This window comes from Balaenoptera acutorostrata, chromosome 2, assembly GCF_949987535.1.
Source record: "Balaenoptera acutorostrata chromosome 2, mBalAcu1.1, whole genome shotgun sequence".
NCBI classification, from domain to species: domain Eukaryota; kingdom Metazoa; phylum Chordata; class Mammalia; order Artiodactyla; family Balaenopteridae; genus Balaenoptera; species Balaenoptera acutorostrata.
In genome coordinates, this window is record NC_080065.1 from 47,475,036 (window position 1) to 47,498,055 (window position 23,020).

Consider the following 23,020-nt stretch of genomic DNA (forward strand, 5'->3'; position numbering starts at 1 on the left):
GATATCAACCTCTATATACTGAATGCCTCAAGAGTGGCTCTGGAAATGAGATCCATAAGATAACTTGGCCCCAGGGATTACCTAGGACAAAAATACATTTGTTTAATATGCTCAAGATATTTCACCTATTACGTGAAGATTTACAATAATGTATATATAATACATTACACAATTCTTGGACATAGTAAGCATTTATTATATAGTAGCAATTATTATTTTGTAAGTTAGAGATGATGCAGTGATGTGGTTATTATTAATTCTTAGGCAGTGACTCTGAAGGGCTCTCTCTATTGCACCCAAGTAACTACAGACCCACTTGCATAGTCTTCTTTTTTTTTAAAATAAATTTATTTATTTTATTTATTTATTTTTGGCTGTGTTGGGTCTTTGTTGCTGCGTGCGGGCTTTCTCTAGTTGCGGCGAGCAGGGGCTACTCTTCGTTGTGGTGTGTGGGCTTCTCATTGTGGTGGCTTCTCTTTGTTGTGGAGCACGGGTTCTAGGCGCACAGCCTTCAGTATTTGCAGCAAGGGGGCTCAGTAGTTGTGGCACACAGGCTTAGCTGCTCTGCAGCATGTGGGATCTTCCCGGACCAGGGCTCGAAACTGTGTCCCCTGCATTGGCAGGTGGATTCTTAACCATTGCACCACCAGAGAAGTCCCAGCCTTTCTTCTTTTTGCCGATTTTTTTTTTCATTTTATGGTTTTTAACCCTGCATCTGTGTTCTTCTGTGTGGAACTGTGATAGAAAGAGTTGTCTCAATCCTGTTATCACTTGCCATGCAAATTTGCTGGCTTTCCTGCTTCCCAGCACCACTCTGCTCTGCCTTGGGAAGCACATCTCCAAGTAGGAATGGGCAGCCACCACAGCTGTCCCTGATTCTAGCCCTGCAAAGCTCTCATCTGTACCACTTTCTCAAAGCCACTGGGAACAGAAACGTTTGCCAGGTGTGAAAGCTGCCGACACTAGTCCTGGCCGCTAGGGGCACTATGGCCTCTCTAGTCACCAGAGCTGGAAGTGGTCAGGTAGAGATCATAGGAATGGGCTCTTCTGCACGAAACAAGTCCTTGACCTAATGTAACTAGATAAGTCCCAGACTGGTTTTGTTTGCACAGTTCCGAGGGTTTATAGGAACCTGATCTTTCTTTTTGGTGTTATCTCACTTGGCTGGTAGACCAAGATGCATGAACTTTCATCTTAGGACAGTTTGGGGATGGCACTGAGGTAAGACAGGGTGGTTTTTTTTTTTTTTTTTCAAACATCTTTATTGAAGTATAATTGCCTTACAATAGTGTGTTAGCATCTGCTTTATAACAAAGTGAATCTGTTATACATATACAATATGTTCCCATTTCTCTTCCCTCTTGCATCTCCCTCCCTCCCACCCTCCCCATCCCACCCCTCTAGGTGGTCACAAGACAGGGTGGTTTTATAAATCTTTTCTAGAATCCTCCAATCTTCTTTCTCTGTTTGGGCCCCCAGCCCATCCTGTCCAGCCTTGAGGTGCCCTGCACACCTCCTGTGTAGCAGCCCTGTTCTCTGGAGGAGGAGTGTATTCTACTTGGTCTCTTGGCTCTTCAGTTTCATCTTCTGGACATTATGTGGGCTTCTAGACACTGTAAATCCTGCCTTAACTCATGACCTATTTCTCTTAACCCTGTTAGTTTTGTCTGATCTAAATCATTAGCTGGTTGTTAGACCTGGTTCTGTCTCTAATTCAATTCAGTGTCTCTCAAATCATGGTATGGAGACCACAGACATCAAAGCCACTTGGTATGTTTGTTAAGAATGACAATGTCCCTCACCTAACACACACACACACACATCCCTAGATATTAGGTACAAAAATTTAGCAAATCAAATCCATCAATGTATTAAAAGAATAATACGCCAAGACCAAGTGGGATTTATTCCAGGTATGCAAGGTAGGTTCAAGATTCAAAAATCAATCAATGTAATCCACCATATCAACATGCTAAAGAAAAAAAAATTATCATATCAATTGACACAGAAAAAAAGTTTGATGAAATTCGACACTCATTCATGATAAAAAAAAAACCTCAGTATATTAGGAATAAAGGGCAATTTCTCAGCCTCATGAAAAGTATTTACAAAAACACCTAGGGACTTCCCTGGTGGCGCAGTGGTTAAGAATCCGCCTGCCAATGCAGGGGACACAGGTTCGATCCCTGATCCGGGAAGATCCCACATGCCGTGGAGCAACTAAGCCCGTGCGCCACAACTACTGAGCTTGTGCTCTAGTGCCCAGGAGCCACAACTATTGAGTCCGTATGCCACAACTACTGAAGCCTGTGTGCCTAGAGCCCGAGCTCCGCAACAAGAGAAGCCCCGCAATGAGAAGCCCGCGCACCATAACAAAGAGTAGTCCCCGCCCACCACAACTAGAGAAAGCCCACGCGCAGCAACAAAGACCCAATGCAGCCAAAAATAAATAAATTAATTAATTAAAAAAAAAACTTCTAGCTAAAATTACATTTAATAGTGAAAGGCTGCATGCATTCACAAGAAGATTGAGAACAAGGCAAAGATGTCTGCTCCTACTTCTCTTATTCAACATAGTATTGGAAGTTTTAGCCAGTGCAGCAAGACAAAGCAAGAAAATAAAAAGCATCCAAACTGGAAAGGAATAAATAAAACTGTCTCCATTTACATGATTGTCTACACAGAAAATCCCAAGAAATTTTTTTTAAATCTCCTAGAATTAATAAGTGAGATCATCCAGATCTCAGGATAGAAGAAAATCATACAAAAATCAATAGTATTTCTATACACTAGCAATAAACACATGGACACAAATTAAAAATATAATACTATTTACAATTTTTCAAAAACCAATGAAATACTTAGATATAAAACTAACAAAACATGTACAGAACTCGCATGCTAAAAACTACAAAATGCTGATGAAAGAATTCAAAGAAGATCTAAATTAATGAAGAGACATACAATCAATATATTCAGGGATTGGAAGACTCAACATATTATGTCAATTGTCCCCAAATTGACATACACATTTAATGTAATTCCATTCAAAAATCTCAGCAACATTTTTGTAAATATAAAAAGATTATTCTAAAATTTATATGAAAAGGCAAAGGAACTAGTATAGCTAAAATGTTTTTTAAAAAGAATAGTGGGAGGAATCAGTCCACCCAATTTCCAGACTTATTATATAGCAACAGTAATCAAAACTGTGTGGTATTAGTGGAAGAACAGACGCAAAGATCAATGTGTGACCAGAACTGAGAATCCAGAAAGAGAGCCACACAAGTATGCTCACCAAATTTTTGACAAAAGTGCAAGAGCAATTCAATGAAGACAGCCTTTTCAACGAACAGTGCTGGAGCAACTGACATCCACAGACAAAGAAAATCAACTCAACTTCAACCTCACACTTAATATAAAAAATTAACTCAAATTGGATCACAGACTTAAATGTGAAATATAAAACCTTGAGGAAAAAAAGGAGACAATCTTCACAATCTAGGGCTAGGCAAAGAATTCTTAGACTTGACACCAAAAGCATGATCCATCAAAAGAAAAACTGATAAATTAAAACTCATCAAAATTAAAAACTTTTGCTGTCTGAAAGATCTTATTAAGGTGATGAAAAGATAAGCAACAGCTCAGGAGAAAACATTTGCAGACCTGATCAATGATGAGTATCTAGAATATAAAAAGAACTCTAAAAACTCAACAGTAAAAAAAACCCAAACAATCCAATTAGAAATCGGGCAAAAGACATGAAGAGACATTTCACTGAGGAAGATACACAGATGGCAAACACACACATGAAACGGTGTTCAAAATCATTAGCCATTAGAGAAAAGCAAATTTAAAACACAATGAGAATACCAGTATGCACATACCAGTATGGCTAAAATCCAAAACAGTGACAACACCAAATGTTGTCAGGGACATGGAGAAATCCAATCACTCATACATTGCTGGTGGGAATGTAAAATGATACAACCACTCTGGGAAATAGTTTGGTAGTTTCTTTAAAAATTAAACATGCAACTACCATACCACCCAGCAGTTGCACACCTAGGTATTTATCCCAGAGAAATGAAAAACTATGTTCACACAAAACCTATCAACAATTTTTTATAGTAGTTTTATTCATAATAACCCCAATCTGGAAAGAATTCAGATGTCCTATAAAGGCTGAATGATTGAACAAACTGTGGTACATCCATATCATATGATACCACTCAGCAACAAAAAGGAACAAAACTATTGATACATACAACTTGGGTAAATCACCAGATAATTATGCTGAGTGAAAAAAGGCAATCCGAAAAAGAATTTATGATTCCATCTACATAATGTTTATGGAATGTTAGAGAACTTGAAAACAGTGGTAGCCAGGAGTTAAGGACCCGGACAGGGGTGTAGAGAGTAAGTGTGGCTACAGGAGGGCAACAGGAGAGATCTTTGTAGTCATGGAAATGTTCTGTTCTGTATCTTGTCTGTGTCAATGTCTATACCCTGGTTGTGATTGTGATATTATACTATAGTTTTGCAAAATGTTACCATTAGGGGTAACTCAGTAAAAGTTACTCAGTGTGATCTCCCTGCATTATTTCTTATACTTGCATGAGAATCTATAGTTATCTCAAAATTAAAAGTTTAATTTAATAAAGAAAAATGTTAATATTGACATCATTTGCCAATATTAATCATTAGTTGTTTTGGATTTACCTGTTATGCTTTTATTAAAGTCATTCTTCTAATTTAAAAAAATGACCAAGCCCCTTACCCCCAACATACACACATACACACATGCACACATATGTACACAAGTTTACCTAGAATTAGGTACTATTAGTCTACTGGTCTGGTGCGATGCCTAGAAATCTACATTACTAGCAGTCAGATAATTTTGATACAAACTAAACCACTGCTTTAGGTGAAATTTGGTATTGTTCCCCATCATTGTACATTAATGTTCCAACATCACGACCATGTGGTGTCAGGGGTAAGAGAGAAAAGTCCTTGAGCTTTGCTACACAGATGTCTTCCAAGGAAATCTGGCTCCTGCAGTTTCATAGAAAACGCTTCATATTGGAACAGACCAGAGCCTCTCACTTCCTGTAACACAATCTTTGCTACCTCTCCAGGCTGTGCCTGGTGACCCATTTAGTTTTACCTGGAGGAAAACCCATAACATTCAGAGTCTTAGGATCAAAATGAATATCTTTTGAAAAGTACAAATGAGCTGATTTAAAAATAAAATGTATATTCTTACAGTTCCTGATCCTGCAAATGGCAAAGAATGAGAAGAAAGTCCACTTTCAAAACAAAAACTCTGGACCCCATGCACTCACAAGACACATTCTTGTCTTGGTGTGAAGGTCCACAGCTAAGCTAAGGGATACCATTTCCTCCTAAAATCTATTTAAGGAAAACAGGGATTTTAAAAAGACACAGTTACCTTTGATACCAAACAGAAAGAATTAAAACCTGCAGTAGACAGCTGCTTGTTTCCCAAAATGCTCTTGGCAGCCTCACAGCTGCAACTTTCCTGAAACCTGAGGAATTAAATTTAAGAGAAGAAGTTGGAGGCTAAAGAATCGAGACTTTAGAATACCAAAGCATTAGAAGGTTGAGAGGAACTTTGATTGACTAGGCAAGTAATCCACCCCAAATAAATCTATGTCAAGGTAGGGGAGCAATGCAGTGGGGTTCAGGAAGGGGGATGGGTATGCTTGGTGTAAATCTCACTTTCACATCCTAGCATTTGAAGACCTTTTCCAGTATATTTCATGGCCAGGAACAGACTTTACTACCAAGCAGTTAGGCTTTCTCCCAGAGGACAAAGGGATCATCTGTATTTTTTCTTCTCTGTTAGAGGGGGATGGGAGGAATGAGCAGGGACTGAACATTCCTGAAAATTCCACTTGGTTTTTGTACTGGCCAGAGGAATTGGCTGCAAACAACAGACAAAGATTTGGGGGTAACTAAGCAGAATAGGAATTTATCATCAGGAAACCTGAAGAACCTAGCTCAAAAAAGGAGCATGAACCAAGGTGGGGCAAGCAGGTGGGCTCACCGCTATGATCATGCCCTCCTGGCTGGGGGCCATTGCTGCAGCTGCCACCACTGCTATAAACTGAACATTGCCAATGACTCTGCTACCACTGGACAGTGGGGGTCACCACTGTTGTCACCATCACTAGGGGAGCTGCCTACTCTGGGAATAGGATCAATCAGAATGAAAAGTCAGGATTTCCAGGAGATTCTAATGAATCAGGACTTCCGAAGTGTGGCCTATAGATTTGTATTTTAAAATAAACTCTCCAGGGAACCTCTCTGGCAGCCCAGTGGTTAAGACTCGGCGCTTCCACTGCAGGGGGCTCAGGTTCAATCCCTGGTCGGGGAACTAGGATCCCACATGCCAGGTGGAGAAGGAAGGAAGGAAGGAAGAAAGGGAGGAAGGGAGGGAGGGAGGGAGAGAGGGAGGGAGGAAGGAAGGAAGGAAGGAAAGAAGGAAGGAAAGAAACTCCCCAAGAAAAGAACTTAAAAAAGAATAGACATGGGCTTCCCTGGTGACGCAGTGGTTGAGAATCTGCCTGCTAATGCAGGGGACACGGGTTTGAGCCCTGGTCTGGGAAGATCCCGCATGCCGCGGAGCAACTGGGCCCGTGAGCCACAACTACTGAGCCTGCGCGTCTGGAGCCTGTGCTCCGCAACAAGAGAGGCCGCGATAGTGAGAGGCCCGCGCACCGTGATGAAGAGTGGCCCCCACTTGCTGCAACTGGAGAAAGCCCTAGCACAGAAACGAAGACCCAACACAGCCAAAAAATAAAAATAAATTAATTAATTAAAATAATAATAATAATTAGAGTTGAGTAAAGAATAACTATGGCCTGTACCACCTCCCTAAGGGGTAAAAGCAAGTTCAGTTTGGCCATACACACCTTTATAAAAAAAAAAAAAAAAAAAAAAAGAATAGACAGATGTATATGTAAAATTGAATCACTTTGCTGTATACCTGAAACTAACACAACATTGTTAATCAACTATACTCCAATATAAAATAAAAATAAAAACAAAAACAAAAATAAATAAAAAATAAACTCCCCAAGCTGATTTTAGAGATCCACCTGATCTGGAAAGCAATGACTTAAATGTAAAATATTAATCATGCTATTGCCCTAATCAAAGCCTTCCTGTTTGTTTTCTGTTCAGAATTATTCAATGGCTTATTATTATCAATGGGAAATTAAGTTCAGATTCATTAGACTAGCATTCAATACCCTACATTTTCTGGCCCTATCCCATTTGTCCAGATGTATATCCTCCTTTCCCCTCTGTGTACCTGTCACACCAGTCCCAGTGAACTGTCCTCATCTTTCTGAGGCTGTGCTGATGCTCCTCTTGGCTCCACTCCCATCTTTATCTGCTGAAATACTCTTCATTTTTCAGGTAACCTTCACCACAAGCTCTCCTTAATTACTTCTCAGCTTTCTCTGAACTCTCTTTAGCACTTTACCTCTCTTTTGACGCATCATACTATGACTTATGCTACAGATTTTGTGCCTATGTATTGTTTATAGTAATAGATAAGAATCTTTGAATCACATATTGTATATAGAATAGTACCTGACACATAGTAGATATTCAATAAATGTAAGAACAAAAGCCATCTTGAGAATTTCTCCAGTCAGATTTATAACGTACATTAACTGATAAATGTTCCCAATTAGGGGCAGAGCTGGCCACAAATTCTGGTATTCTAAATAAAAGCCTGCTCTTCAAATTTATAGACTGTGATTCTTTAAAAGGAATGGATGGTCACACTAAGTCCCCTTAAATACAAATGTTATTTACCCTATCATTGAATTGAATACCAAAAAAACTGCGTCTTACAGAGTTAGATCACACCCTTTCCCTCAAATGTTAAAATTAAGAATATTTATCAACTTAGAGCAAATATTACTTACTCAAAGATAATTTCTGTGAATGTTAGCCCAGAGAGAAACACGTCATTGTAAATACGTAGCAGTGAATTTTAGACAGAAAACTCCAAAACCCATACACCTCAGTATTTATTTTTTTAAGAGGTTAACCACAAAGAAAAGGTTGCCCATCTGCCACTTGGGCCAAAATTTAAAGGCCTGAAGTGATTGATTGGCACAATGGTGCGTGGTTAAAAAGGAAGAAAGAAAGAAAGTTTTGGATTTCTTTCCCGTGGTTACCTTGTGTCAGAGATAACTACTATAAAACTATAAATACAATGGTGTTTGCTTTTATTTTTCTCTGTATCTTGGATGTTTTCACTACCTTGGTTTGGAAGTTACAAAATCGAGCCAAACCAAAATGAAAATAGAAAAACAAAATGAAATGGAACAAAACAAAGAGCTTAACTCCTTTGCTTTGACCAGTACAGAGGTGGAATTGTGGGTGGGAGGTGGGACTGAGCTTATTAATGGAACTGTCGGTGGTCAGTGAGTTTGGAGGTTCCATACAAAATTCAATCTGGATTCAGGAAAGGATTGGGGAAAAAGGCCCAACATAGGTTGATTTCATGACTCCCTTCATTTATTCAACAAATATTTACTCAGTGTCTGGCACTGTAGATCTGGGGTTGAGTAAAACAGACATAGTCTGCCTCCTCATGGAATTTATTGTTATGTGAAGAAGATAATTAACAAATGACTATAAAAATGATTATTCTGCTGTGGTGACAACAATTACTATGACAGAGATGTACATGGTGTAGTCTGAGATGGTATAACAGGAGTCCCAGCCACAACTCACCGCCTGGGTTCCAGACTTTTATTATTTACCTCTACTGTTTATCCCCAATTTGCTTAGCTCTTCTCTTTAGCCATTATGTCAGTCTTGTCTATTCTAGCCCACCCTCTTCTCCAGAGTCCCAGCAAGTCATTAGACCAGCGTCACTTTCATGCATCCAGAATTTGGAAAAACTAATAGCCCTTTTCTGCGTAGTATCCAGGGTAGCCTGGACAGAGCTAATTAGAAGAATTATGATCGTGGATGATCCCAGACAAGATTCTTTTGACTCCTGTCATTCCATAAGTGAATCTGCATTGTACACACAATGTGGTATGAGAAGCCTCTGTTAAATGACAGCAATCCATGACGCATCCCTCCAAGAGCCCTCTCTGCTCCCTTAAGTGCAATGGGAAAGTCATCATAGCCCCTCTGAGATGATACCTCAGTGGAATGTCAATAGCCAGAGTTTATTTCTGCTGTACCTTCAAGGGTTGGGAGCATTTACTACTACTTAGGCATACATACTCAGGTCAGTGTCTATAACCTTGACTGGGAAGGGCAATGCCCACAAACTGGGAAAGTTCTTGATTTTCACATTAGTTTTTCTCATTTTGTTTTAGGTCATGAACAAGGAGACCTGCTATGACCAAAGACTTTATGATTGTGGATATCAATCTATGGAGAAACAAAACTAGGGGTGAGAGGGATCAACAAAGTTGTGTATGACCCATTTATTCACACATTCAACATTTGTTCATCCCTTCTACATATCTTGTCTGGGTTCCATGCTAAAGAGGACTCAAGATGAGAAAGATATAGTTCCAATTTCTAGGCAATAGGTTGTATAGAGCTGATATAATAGAATCACCCTTAAGCATTAATTTTGCTGGCAAAAAAAAGGAAAAGTCTAACAAAAAAAGTGTAATACATGCTAAGCTTGAAAGCAAGTAAAGGAAATCCCCGGGTGCCAGAGAAACAAAACAGGAGCTGGAGCCAAACCTCTCAAGAGAAGATTAATAAATCAATATAGGCCTCAGAGGCCAACAACGGGGGCACTGGTGGTTTCATGGGGATGAGAGGAGAGGATTTGGGCTTCCCACAAAGGCCATGGCTCACAAAGCTGCTCTGTCCATGACAATGAAATGGAAAGACGCTGACCACTGTCCAGGGAAGTGTCAATGAAGCTCGTTTTCTACCAAGGGAAAGTGACATCCATCAGAAATCAGAACCCCAAATCTGTGCCACAAGTGTGGGAGGCTACAAATTCATACTACCCTGTGGAAGAGGGAATACCAAACCAAAAGATTAACCTAGAAACTTTCCAGAACCAATGAAACCTTTAGGGCTCTAGAAAAGGCCTTATGAAACTATCTTGAAGAGATGTCTCCCATATCGAGGGTTCCCAAGACCATGTTGAGTTTCAGTGATTTGCTAGGAGGACTCACAGAACTTCACACATAGCTGTCCTCATGGCTAGGATTTATTACACTGAAAGGATACAAAGCATAATCAGCAAAGAGAAAAAGCACATGGGTGAAGTTAGGAAGAAACTAGGTAAAATTTTCCAAAAGTCCTTTCCCAGTGGAGTCACACAGGACACACTTAGTTCCCCCAGCAAGGATTTGTTACAACACATGTGATATGCTGTGTACCAGGGAAGCTCATTGGAGACTCAGTGCCCAGGATGTTAATTGGGGGCTTGGTCATGTAGGTATCCTCTGCCTAGCTCATACCCAAATCCCAGACTCCCACTAGGAAAGTATATGTTCATCATAAGCCAAGCTGTACAGTTTAAGCAGAGTGAGCCACTTGGATCAGTTCTGAGAATAGTGGGACCACTCTTAAAATCTAAGTGTGTGGAATGGAACCACAAAAAGACCTTAAGCATTCTCACCACACACACTAAAAAGGTAACTATGCGATGTGATGGATGTGTTAAATAACTTGATTGTGGGACTCATTTCACAATGTATACATATTATCAAAACATCACGTTGTATACCTTAAACATATTACAACTTTGTTTGTCAATTATACCTCAATAAAGCTAGCAGGGAAGCAAAAACAAACAAACAAACAAGCAAAACTGACGTCTATTTCTGTTGCTTACAACCAAGAATCTTGACTTATATAAGAACAATCTGAAAGAGACTTTAAAAAAAAATATACTGGGCTCCAAAATCTTGAGGCTACAGAGCCCACATATTTTTTTTGGGGGTGGGGGAAACAAACATGTGGGGACCTTACTATAGATAATGTGAAAAGTGCTGTAACAGACACACCTACAAAGCATTCTGAGAACCCAGTGAAGTGAACCTTTTTCTTGGTGGGTGGAGTGGGGTAGAAGGCCAGGTCAGGCTTTATAAGGAAGTAACATGAACCTAAGTCTTTAAGGGTCCGTAAGATTTCATCATACAAAGAGCTGAGAAAAAAGACTTGTATTTAAAGGGAAAAGCATGATCAAATGTAAGGCAGGAGGGAAGAAAGCCTGAGGATAAAGAAATTAGGATATGAGCACAATTAGATATAAGGCTGAGGAGAAAATATGGAGAGTGTCTGAAGAAGGATATGGGAAATTCAGGTGGATAAGCGGGTAGAACCAAACTCTATAAAGCCTTAAAATGACATTCCAAAATGTTTCAATATTATCCTTGTCTGATTTCTGTCAGTTTTAGAGGTAAAATATATTGGACCATCAGCTACATGACCTGGCAGGAGATGAGCAGGTCATTGAGATGAAGAATGGATTGGGGCTAGAGGGCAATAATCCAGCCCCAAGCCTAGTGGCTGAAAGCAGGACAAAAACCATGAGTCCTTTTAAAGAACAAACTTATGGTTACCGGGGGGAATGGGGGAGGGCAGGGATAAATTGGGAGACTGGGATTGATATATACATACTACTATATATAAAATAGATAACAATAAGAACCTACTGTAGAGCACAGGGAATTCTACTCAATACTCTAATGACCTGTATGGGAAAAGTGTCTACGAAAGAGTGGATATATGTATATGTATAACTGATTCACTTTGCTGTACAGCAGAAACTAACAAAACATTGTAAACCAACTATACTCCAATAAAAATTTTAAAATAAATAAAAATAAAAGGAGTCGGCTGGAACTCAGAAAAAATATAAAATAAAACAAAGAAGGCTTATTCAGATAAAGGAGCCTTATTCAGATAAAAGAAACCTTATTCAGATAAAACAAAGAACACATGGGAAAAATAAAAAACAAATAGCAAGATGATAAATTTAAATCTAACTATATCAATAATCACAACTGTAAATGGTTTAAACACCCTGATTAAAAGACAGAGATGGTAGAGTATCAATATTGGCTCATCAGTTTTGTAATGAACCGAATTTTGTCACCCCAAAATTCATATGCTGCGGCCCTAACCCCCAGTGTGACTATATCTGGAGATCTGGGTCTTTAGGAGGTAATTACGGTTAAATGAGGTCATAAGGGTGGGGCTCCAACTCAACAGAACTCTAGCCTGAAGAGAAAGAGGATATTCTCATCCTCTCTCTCACTCCTGCTTTCACTCTCTCTGGCTGCCTCTTGCTCCCTCTCTAATGGCACCCAGGAAAGGCCCTGTAACCACACAGCAAAAAGGCAACATTTGCAAGCCAGGAAGGGTGCCCTCACCAGAGACTGAATAGACAAGCACCTTGATCTTGGATGTCTCAGCTTCCAGACTGTGGGAAATAAATTTTGGTTGTTTAAGCCACTCAGTCCATGGCATTTTGTTCCAGCAAGTGGAACAGAGTATAACAAATTGTAACAAATGTACTACATTAATGGTAGATGTTAATAATAGGGAGAGCGAGGGGAGGAGAGCAAAGGGGTATATAGGAACCCTCTGTACTTTTGGCTCAATTTTCCTGTAAATTCAAAACTGCTCAAAAAAGAAATTCTATTAGTTTTTCTTTTTTAAGGCAGAAATTATCCAACTGATGATAAAAGCAAGAGTCACTATATAGTGCCTATGAGAAATGCATATTAACTATAAAGACACAAAAGGTTAGAGGTAAAAGGACAGAATAAGATATACCAGGCTAACACTAATCAACATAAAGCTGGAAAGCCTATATTCATATCAGACAAAGAAGGTTTCAGAGCAAAGAATCCTGCCAGGGACATATAAAGTCAATTCATAAATGTATAAAGGGTCAATCTACCCACAAGGACGTAACAATCTTAAACATCTATGCAACTAAGAGCAGAGTTTCAAATAAACATGAAGCAAAAACTGATAAAACAACACAGGGAATATAGTCAATAATATTATTGTATAATAACTTTGTATGGTGTGTAATCTATAAAAATATCAAATCACTATGTTGTACACTTGAAATTAATATAATATTGTAAGTCATCTATACTTCAATAAAAATAAATAAGATGGGGAAAAAGACTGATAGAACTACAAGGAACAGTAGATACCCCATAATCACAGTCAGAGATTTCAATAGCCCTCTCTCAATAATTAATAGGACAAATACAGAAAAAGTCAGTAAGGCTATAGAAGACCTGAACAAGGCTGTCAACCAACATGACCTAATAGATGTTTATAGAAGCCCTCCACCTGAAAACAGTAGAAAACATAGTCTTTTCAAATGCATACACAATATTTACCAAGATACATCATATTCTGGAGCATAAAGCAAGTCTTGATAAGTTTTAAATGACTCAAGTCATAAAAAGTATATTCTGTGACCACTGGAATTAAAATAAAAATCAATAACAGAAACCTCCATGTAATTGGAAACTGAATAACACACTTTTAAATAACTAATGGGACAAAAAATCAAAATGGAAATTAGAAAATATTTTGAACTGAGTGCAAAAACACATCATATCAAGATGTATGGGGTGCCTCAGTGGTAGGGTGAAAAATGGCCCCCAAATGTATATACATCCTAATCTCCAGAACCTGTAAATGTTACCTTATATCACAGAAGGGACTTTGCAGATATGATTAAGCTAAGAATCTTGAGATGGGAAGATTACCCTGAATTATTCCAGTAGGCCATTGTGATCACAGTAATTCTTATAAGAGGAACCAAGGAAGAGTCAGAGAAGAGGGTAATGTAATGACAGAAGCAGAGGTGGGGGTTGTGTACTTTGAAGACGAAGGAAGGGGTCACAAGCCAAGATATACAGGCAGCACTAGAAGATGAAAAAGGCAAGGAAACAGATTCTCTCCTCAGAGATTCCAGAAGGAACCAGCTCTGCCAACACCTTGACATTAGCTCAATAAATCTGAATTTGGACTTTATTTATTTATTTATTTATTTATCCATCTATGGCTGCACCGGGTCTTAGTTGCAGCATGCACACTCTTAGTTGTGGCATGTGTACTTCTCAGTTGCGGCATGCGGACTTCTCAGTTGCGGCATGCAGACTCTCAGTTGCGGCATGCATGTGGGATCTAGTTCCCTGACCAGGGATTGAACCTGGGCCCCCTGCATTGGGAGCGTGGAGTCTTAACCACTGGATCACCAGGGAAGTCCCTGAATTTGGACTTTTAACCTCCAAAATTTTAAAAGGACAATTTTGTATTGTTTTAAGCCATTAAGTTTGTGGAAATTTGTTACAAAAGCAACAGAAATCTAACACAGCCCTTAGAACAGTATTTAGGAGGAAATTTATGCTACCAAATGCCTCACCTTTTGCCTTATGAAACTAGTGGGGAAAAAAATGAATGAAATCCAAAGTAGCAGAAGAGAGGAAATGATAAAAATCAAGAAGAAATCAAGGAAATAGAAAACAGGAAAACAATAGAAATCAGTAAAACTAAAAGTTGGTTCTTTAAAATCAATAAAATTAATAAACCTCTAGCCAGATTGATCAGAAAAAGAAAAAGAAAGAAGACACAAAAAAGAAAAAGAAAGAAGACCAGTATCAAGAATGAGAGAAGTGGTATCACTAGAGAGTCTAAGGTATTGAAAGAATAATAAAATATAATGAATAATTTTGTGCCAATAAATTCAACAACTTAGAAAATAAAATGGAGAAGTTCGGGACTTCCCTGGTGGCGCAGTGGTTAAGAATCTGCTTGCCAATGCAGGGGACACAGGTTCGATTCCTAGTCCAGGAAGATCCCACATGCCACAGAGTAACTGAGCCCACGTGCCACAACTACTGAGCTTGCACTCTAGAGCCCGTGAGCCACAACTACTGAGCCCGCGTGCCACAACTACTGAAGCACGCGTGCCCAGAGATCGAGCTCCACAACAAGAGAAGCCACTGCAATGAGAAGCCCGCGCACCGCAACGAAGAGTAGCTCCCACTCGCCCCAACTAGAGAAAGCCCGCGCGCAGCAATGAAGGCCCAGCGCAGCCAAAAAGAAAGAAAGAAAATACAGAAATAAAATAAAATAAAATGGAGAGATTCTACAAACTACCAAAGCTTACTCAAGCAGAAGTAAATAACTTGTATAGCCCTACATCTGTTAAAGAAATTGAGTTTATAGTTAAATATCCTCCCCAAAGAAAAGTCCAGGGCCAGATGTCTTTACCAAATTCTACCAAATATTTAAGGAATAACACTAATTCTACACAAACTTCTCCAGAAAATTGAAGAGGATAGAATACTTCTTAACTCATCTATGCGGCCAGCATAATCCTGATACCAAAACCAGAAAGAAAGTACAAGAAAAGAAAACTACAGACCCATATCACTAAAGAACATAGATGCAAAAATTTCAAATAAATTTTAAGTGTAATTTGTATCCAACTATATATAAAAATGATAATACATCATAATTACATAGAGTTTATCCCAATGTATCCCCATTACATGGCGCTTATCCCAAGGATGCAAAATTGGTCTAACATTCAAATATCAATCAACTTAATTCACCATACAGGATTTTTTTAAAGCTAAAAACTAAAATAACAACAATCCTGTATGATCATTTCAATAGATGCAGAAAAAGTATTTGACAAAATCCATCATCAATTCTTTAAAAAACAAAAGAAAAAACTCTCAGCAAACTGGGAAGAGAAGAGAATTTCTTCAATCTGATAAAGTGCCTTTACAAAAAACCTATGGCTAACACCATATTTAATAGTGAATATTGAATATTTACCCCCATAAATTCAGTAATAAGAGGAATAAGATATGCACTTTTGACATTTCTATTCAACGTTATATTGGAGGGTCTAACCAGTGCAATACGGTTAAAATAAAGAAATAGCTGCCAGATTAGAAAAAAGTAAAACTGTCTTTATTTATAGAAGACATGATTGTCTGTGTAGAAAATCAGATGGAATTTATTTAAAAGGTACTAGAACTAATAAATGAGTTTAGCACCAGCAATTCCACTCCTGGGTATATATCTGAAAAAAACAAAAACACTAACTCGAAAAGATACATGCATCCCAATGTTCATAGCAGCATTATTTACAATTGCCAAGATATGGAAGCAACCTAAGTGTCCATCAACAGATGAATGGATAAAGAAAATGTGGCATATATATATATATATATATACACATACATATATACATATATATACATATATATATACATATATATACATATATATACACATACACACACATACACACACAATGGAATACTACTCAGCCATAAAAAAGAACAAAATTTTGCCATTTGCAGCAACATGGACAGACTTGGAGGGCATTATGCTAAGTGAAATAAGTCAGACAGAGAGAGACAAATACTGTATAATATCACGTATATGTGGAATCTAAAAAATACAACAAACTACTGAATATAACAAAAAAGAAGCAGACTCACAGATATAGAGAACAAACTAGTGGTTACCAGTGGGGCAGGGGGGCAATATAGGGGTAGGGGAGTGGAAGGTACAAACCACTGGGTGTAAGATAGGCTCAAGAATGTATTGTACAACACAGGGAATATAGCCAATATTTTGTAATAACTGTAAAAGGAAAGTACTTTAAAAATTGTATTAATTAATTAATTAACTAAATGAGTTTTAGCAAGTTGCAGGACTCAAGGTCAATATATAAAAAACAATTGTATTTCTATACACTAGCAATTAACAATTAGAAATTGAATTAAAATTTACATTTAAAATAGCATAAAAATATGAAATACTTAGGGATAAAGCTGACCAAAAATATGCAAGCTATGTACAATGAAAACTACAAAACATTGCTGAGAAAAATTAAGGAAGACTTTAATAAATGGAAGAGGTATGGTGTTCATGGAAAACTCAGTATTGTTAAGATGTCAATTCTCCTCAAATTGATCTATAGTTTCAACACCATCCCAATCAAAACCCAGTAAGTTTTTTTGTAGAAACAGACAAGCTGATTCTAAAATTCATATGGTAATGCAAAGGATCTCGAATAGCCAAAGTGTTTTGGAAAAAGGAAAACAAAATTGGAGGACTAGGGCTTCCCTAGTGGCGCAGTGGTTGAGAACCTGCCTGCCAATGCAGGGGATACGGGTTCGATCCCTGGTTGGGGAAGATCCCACATGCCGCAGAGCAGCTGGGCCCGTGAGCCACAATTACTGAACCTGCGCGTCTGGAGCCTGTGCTCCACAACAAGAGAGGCCGCGATAGTGAGAGGCCCGCGCACCGCGATGAAGAGTGGCCCTCGCTTGCCGCAACTACAGAAAAGCCCTCGCACAGAAACGAAGACCCAACACAGCCAAAAATAAATAAATAAATAAACGATTAAAAACTTAAAAAAAAAAAAAAGATTAACTCAAAATGGATCATAGTACCAATTGTAACCTAAAACCTAAAACTATAAAATGTGTCTTAAAAAACGTCTATCATAAGTTCCGCAGTTCACAAGGCCAGAGGGTCCTGTGGATCTGTCTCTTGCTTCAGTAGCGTTTGGACAGAACAGACCCAGGGACGCCCTTTCCTCCAGCCTCGCAGCACCCTCCAACCTCTTCTCCAGTCGCAACCATCGGAACCAACCCCTTAGCTACCCTCTGCCTCTAGGACCAGCCAACACCACGAGCTCCCAGATTCGTCAGAATTATTCTACCCAGGTGGAGACCACCGTCTACCCCCTGGTGAACATGCATCTGCGGGCACTTATCTCTCTTTGGGCTTCTGTTGCCACCGGGAGGACGTGGCTCTGGAGGGCACGGGCCCCTTCTTCCGCGAACTGGCTGAGGAGAAGCGCGAGGGCGCCTAGCGGCTAGCGGCTCTTGAAAATGCAAAACGAGCAGAGCAGCCACGCCCTCTTCCGGGACCTGCAGACTCCGTCTCAAGATGAGCGGGGTAAACCCCAGGACGTTATGGAAGCCGCCGTTCTCAGGGAGATGAACTCGAACCAGGCCCTTCTGTATCTGCATGCCCCTGCCCCGGCAGACCCCACCTCTGTGACTTCCTGGAGAGCCACTTCCTAGAAGAGCAGGTGAAACTCATCAAGAAGATGGGCCACCACCTGACTAACCTCACAGGCTAGCCTGGCCCCCAGGTGGGGCTGGGCGAGTTTCTTTTCAAGCCTCACCCTCAAGCGCGACTCAGAGCCTCTGGAGCCCAGCGGCCTTTGAGGAGACCCTCTGTCGTCAGGGCTTCTGCCTGAAGCCTTTCCCTGCAACCACTAGGCATCATTTTAACCACCCTGGAGCCTTCTCCCAAGCTTTGGACCAAGTGGGAACAATAAAGCTTTTTGCAGGGGGAAAAAAAAAAAAAAAAAAAAAACCAGGAGAAGTTCCCAAGTCATTGTGATCTCAAGTTAGGCAAAAATTTCTTAGCTCTAAAGCCAACAATTATAAACTGGACTAAATCAAAACTTAAAACTTCTTCTCTTTGAAATACATTAAGAAAATAAAAAGAAAAGGCACAGACTAGGAAAAAATGTTTGTGAATCGTATTTCTGATAAAGGTCTTGTATTCATAATACATAAAGAATTCTCAAAACTCAGTAATTAAAAGCAGGGACTGAAAAAGATATTTATACATCTGTGTTCATATAGCCCGTTATTCACAGTAAGCCAAAAAGTGAAAGCAGGGACTTCCCTGGCGGCGCAGTGGTTAAGAATCTGCCTGCCAGTGCAGGAGACACGGGTTCGAGCCCTGGTTGGGGAAGATCCCACATGCCGCGGAGCAACTAAGCCCGTGCGTCACAACTACTGAAGCCCGCACGCCTAGAGCCTGTGCTCCGAAACAGAGAAGCCACCACGATGAGAAGCCCATGCACCGCAACAGAAGAGTAGCCCCCGCTCGCAGCAACTAGAGAAAGCCTGGGCGCAGCAACAAAGACCCAACGCAGCAAAAAATTAATTAATTAATTTTTAAAAAGTGAAAGCAACTCAAGTGTCCATCAACAAAGGAATGGAAAAATGTGGTATATACATACAATGAAATATTACTCAGCCTTAAAAAGAAAGGAAATCCTGACACATGCTACAATGTGGATGAATCTTGAAGGAATTATGCTAAGTGAAATAAGCCAGTCACAAAAAGGCAAACACCATATGATTCCACTCATACGAGATACTTAAGAGTAGTCAGACTCGTAGAGATAGGAAGAAAAATGGTGGTTTCCAGAGCTGGGGTTGGGGAGAACTGGGCAGTTATTATTTAATAGGTGGAGTTACAGTTTTTCAAGATGAAAGAGTTCTGGAGATGGATGATGGTGATAGTAGCAGAACAATGTGAAAGTACTTAATGCCATTGAACTGTACACGTAAAAATGGTTACGATGGTAAATTTTACTTTACGTGTGTTTTACTGCAATTTACAGAAAACTCAGTAAATAGAAAACAACTCAATTTTTTAAATTGGGCAAAGTATTTGAACAGACATTCCCCAAAGAAGATAAACAGATGGAAAATAAGCACATGAAAAGATGCTCGACATTGTCAGTCATTGGGAAAATACAAATTAAAGGATCATTACATACCTATTAGAATGGCAAAAATTAAAACTACTGACCATACTAAGTTTTGGCAAGGATATGGAAGAACTGGAATTTTCATGTAGTGTGGATAGAAATGTAAAATGGTATAGCCACTTTGGAAAATAGTTGGGTGGTTTCTAAAAAGTGAAACATACACTTTCCATATGTGATCCTGCCTTTCGACTCCTAAGTGTTTACCCAAGAGAAATCAAAACATATGTCCATACAAAGACTTTTAAAAAAAATATTTATAGCAGTCATATATAATGGCTAAAAACCTGGAAACAACCCAAATGTCCATCAACAGGTGAATGGATAAACAAATTGTGGTATAGCCATATGATAGACTACTACCTGGCTCCTTTTTTTCCTCCTGTTTATTAACAAAAGGAATATGGATGGATCTCAGAATAATTACGTTGAGTGAAAGGAGTCAGACAAAACAACAGTACATACTGATGATTCCATTTATATAACATTCTAGAAAATATGCACTAGTCTATACTGAAGGACAGCAGATCGGTTGCCTGGGTATACGGGGAGGAAGAAGGAGGAGGAGAAGGGAGGACGAGATTACAAGGGGCACGAGCAAACCTTTGTGGGTGTTGGATATGTTCATTACCTTGATGGTGGTGATGGTTTCATGGCTCTATGCACATGTCAAAACTTACCAAATTGTATTCTTTAAATATGTACAGCTTATTGTACATCAATTTTACTTCAATAAAGCTGTTAACAAAATAAACAAAGGAGCTTTGCGAGCTCAGACTTGATCTGCCTCAGTAAATTCCATCTGTTGGTGGAAACAGAGATGGAGAATAATAACAATTTGGAATTTTCACTGTGGGAAATAACCAAGGAAGACAACCTGGGATGAGAAAAAAAAAACTGCTGAGCCACATGGAGAGTTTTAAAGAGGTCGAAAACTGTTCATTTTCTCTGCATTTAATCAACATAGAAAGCCTCAGAGTCACATGATATTGGAGCCAGGAGGAATCTTCGAGAGATGAAATAGTCCAATTTCTTTATTTTACAGATGAGGAAATGAATCCAAGAGAAATAAAGGGACTTGCCTTAGGTCACACAGCTTGCAGAGCTAAGAATAAAATGTGAGTCCTCTGAAGCTTACTCTAATGCTATTTATTTTTCTTCATCTAGCTAACCTAAACCCTTGGGTAGTTGTTAATCTAGGCTAGTCTATGAAAATATGGAATAAGACAATACCTATGAGATGCTGAGTTCCTTCATGGCCATGTGGATGGCCATGAAGATAGAAGGGAACACCACTACCTTTACCTTCATATTTTCAGTCCCCAAACCCTCTAGACAATACTCCTTGTAGGGCAGTAATGCTCTCCTGGCTACCCTCAGAATCTAGGCAACCTAAAACCATTACTTCTGATGTGAACTTCTCACAGGTACAGTCAGGTCTGCTCTAATGCTTGTCTTGAAAACACAAATTTGTTCCAATGTGATTGATATATTAGGAAACAACATATGAGTATAATGCAAATTTGCCTTGGCCTATGTGAGATCTTATGAGCAAGAAACACGAGGTGAAAGCAGAAAACCATCCAGCCAGCTGAACTGAGGTGCCTGGGAATACAGAAAATGCACACACACACTCTCCTCAGATATCTACCAGCTACCTCAGTTTACTGTGTGTGTTGAGTTGTGCCCATCCACATCCAGTATTAAAATTTTTCCTCTGATTTTAGATAACTTACCTTCCTACCACTGTACAATGAATTACAAGCTGCAACCCTTCCAATGCCTACTTCCTCAAACAAATTTCAAATCTTTTTTTAAGGTAAAGTGACGTATTTATTGTATTGTTTATGAATTTCCTTTTCCTTTTCAACTTGAAAGCAGTCATTGTTTATTAACTGACCAGATTATAAAAATAATCATGGGAGGCACCATAGTTCATCCTTCTAAGAAGCCTGTTGATCTGGTCTCCCCTGTTGCCAGCAGCTCTGCTTTCTACACAATGCATGGCCTTTCTCTTCATTCCACCTCATGAAGAAGATAATTTGAAAGACCACAGGAAGCTGTTTGCATTTTCCAACAGTATGGGTCTCATGAATCATATCCTCCATGCAGATGATGCCCCATTTACCAAGAGATCGAGCAGTCGAAGTGTTATCTGTTGGGACAATTACCTTCTTGTTGATCTTGCTATAACCGCGCTTGTAGATCAATTCTTTTACTGATTTCTGTTTCAGGTATCCCATACAGTATATGGCTCAACAGTCCTCAGCATGTTAACTGAGCCTTACTGAGCTTAACAAAGGTGCCACTGAGGAGCTGAAAAAGGTAAAGAAGATGGAACACCTTTCAGATCTTTGGGCTCACACCATTGATACCCTGATCCTGAAGACAAATGCTCATTTGGGTTCTAGAGTTACACAGAAGTTACCCACTTTTCTTGCCATCTTTGCCAGTCAAATCTCACTTCCGTACATCTGCCTATTTTCCTTATTATGGTGTTTAGCTTTTTCATAGATAAGCTTCCTCCTTGCCTTTTGAAGCATCTTTTGGGCAAACTTCTTTCTCAGGTGCATGATCTTCAGCTCTGCAAAATTCCTTTGCTTTTTCTTGATGGTATCTGGCATAGCAGAAACCTTTTTTCCCTTCTCTTCTATACCCTCCATGATTCCAGCCAGAAAAGAGGTTACTTATAAATTTCTTAACCATTTAACATGTGTAAAACTATGCTACCATTTTTATTAGGTTCTTATATATATATTTTTTAATGTGTCACTGGTGAAGTTTTGGAGTGTTGTCTCCCTGAGCACATCTTTTCCCATAAGCCCTGTGGGTTTTATTGCACTATTATTGTGCATAGCATGGTGATTTTTATGAAGGCATGTGTCATATTATAGCAGAACTGTATTAAGAGTGTGGGGTAAACCCTTAAAAGACTAATCTTGGGTCTAACAGCTGTGGGTGCACACACACACACAGACACACACACACACACACACACAGAGCCTTGTTTAAATACAGTTGACCCTTGAACAGTGTAGGGGTTAGGGGCGCTGACCTTCTGCACAGTAAAAATAACCTGAGTCTAATTTATAGTTGGCCCTCCTTTCTGGCAGTTCCTCTATATCCACTGTTCCATATCCATGGATTCAACCAATCAATATTAGTACTGTAGTCTTTACTACTGAAAAAAAATCTGTGTATAAGTGGACCCGTGCACTTCAAATCCGTGTTGTTCAAGGGTCAACTGTTCTACTAGGCAGGTATCCTGTCATATGTGTTTGTTTCTGGGCTGACAGGAGAATAAAGTATCCATTTCAGAGTCAGCCCACACAGTGGTTCTTAGTTGCAGGATATGGATCCCTTGTTCCTTCTGACTAATCTTGGATGGGATGG

At 39.3% G+C, this 23,020-nt stretch overlaps 1 pseudogene; it reads right to left on the reverse strand.

Moving 5' to 3' along the window:
* Positions 1 to 21,518: 21,518 nt before the first annotated feature.
* Positions 21,519 to 22,290, reverse strand: LOC103016122 (60S ribosomal protein L7-like; annotated as a pseudogene).
* Positions 22,291 to 23,020: the final 730 nt, after the last annotated feature.